The sequence below is a fragment of the Oxyura jamaicensis genome, chromosome 6 (genome assembly GCF_011077185.1).
Source record: "Oxyura jamaicensis isolate SHBP4307 breed ruddy duck chromosome 6, BPBGC_Ojam_1.0, whole genome shotgun sequence".
NCBI lineage: Eukaryota > Metazoa > Chordata > Aves > Anseriformes > Anatidae > Oxyura > Oxyura jamaicensis.
Window position 1 is genome coordinate 22,505,268 of NC_048898.1, and position 1,456 is coordinate 22,506,723.

General features: G+C 54.3%; 1 long non-coding RNA gene across 1 annotated transcript in view; it reads left to right on the forward strand.

Annotated features, from left to right (window-relative positions):
* The first annotated feature begins 706 nt into the window (after positions 1 to 706).
* LOC118169384 overlaps positions 707 to 1,456 on the forward strand; it is a 1,939-nt gene continuing 1,189 nt past the window's right edge. Inside the window, exon 1 of the long non-coding RNA XR_004752059.1 lies at positions 707 to 777. This is a non-coding gene — a long non-coding RNA (uncharacterized LOC118169384). The remainder of the gene's footprint in view (positions 778 to 1,456) is intronic.

Here is a 1,456-nt window from a genome sequence, read left to right on the forward strand (position 1 = left end):
ACCGGGGGAGGAGAGCCACCCTGTCCCAGCACCCAGCACTCACCCTGCTGCCTGCACAGCGCCAGGCTTCCTCCATCCCGTGCCAGCAAAGCCAGCTCTGCCCTCCCTGGCGCAGTGCAGAAGCAGGAGCTATGTCTTGAGCAGGGACCAAAAGCAGGCTGCACAGCTCGGTGCCCTCCTGGGGTGCGCTGAACCCGGATATTTCCCCGTGATGATGAAGCCAGGCTTTGCAAAAGGGGAGGCCCGACCCTGCCGCCCGCTTCACTCACAGCCAGGGAATTTACCAGTTCATGGACATGCTCAAACTTTTGTCAGCAAAACTTTCCGGAGGAGACCAGGCCTTAATCTTTTTTTCTGCTCCATTTCTCCCGCCTCTGAAATGGGAGTCACTGTGTTTCTTTCTGCTGCACTGTGCATCCATCTTGTCTGCTTAGATCCTGACCCGCCTGGTGCCCTGGAGATACGCAGCGGCTCCAGCAGCAGGCCCTGCGTTTCCCGGGGGCCTGCAGGCACTGCTGCAATCACAGCACACTCACGAGGAATGAGAATCAGGCATCATCCGATGCGGACTACGAGGGCTCTCGGGGGCACAGCTGGGGTGAACGGGAAGAGCGAGCCTGCGGGTGCTGCTGCAGCCCCGGCATGGTGGTAAGGTGTCTCTTCTCCTCCCAGGTGAGCTCGGGGACAAAAAGGGAGCTGCCTCGTGCCCCGGGGGAGCTCAGCTACTGGAGGGTACCAGCTTGAGAGCAGCAGAAATGAGGCATCTTGCTGGTGTCGGTGAACAGAGGGAGTCCAAGTGCGTAATAATGCAAGCCCAAGACTGGTCTGACAGAAGCATCACTAAATATTGTCATGGTGAGAGAACATTTGGACATCATCTCCCCCTCTGCTCTCCTGTTCCTGCTAAGTGATCACAGAGCCCCAGCTTTGGTACTGCTTCACGTAAAGCAGAGGTGAGGAAAAACATCCATTGCAATGTCACCAAAGCCAGATACCCATCCGCGGGAGGGATGCACTCCAAGCAATCATTTACATGTTAGCAAGACCACGTACCCACCCCTGGGGACTGGCTTGCTGACCGCCACAGTTGCATGGAGGAACCAAACAGTGAATGTGTGACACTAGGGAGAGATGGCTCCTGGTGGACTGTATGGCCTGTGCCACCCATCTTACCCCATGGTTTTATCTCCATTGCAAGTGCAGGTTGGTTTGAACAGAGATGCCTGTAGGATTTGTGATGTGGAAATTGTTTTTCTCCCGCAGCATCCTGCCCCTGCAGGCAGAGCTCCCGTGGAGAGCGGTCGTGGCACCTCTGCAGAGCTCTCTCAGGACAGACCAGGCAGCCAGCACCAAGAATTTGACATTCGTACCCCGTCCTTAAACAGAGAATGAAAAAAAAAATGAAAACACCATCAAGAAAAAAAAAAAAAAAAAAAAAAAAAAAAAAAAAAAAAAA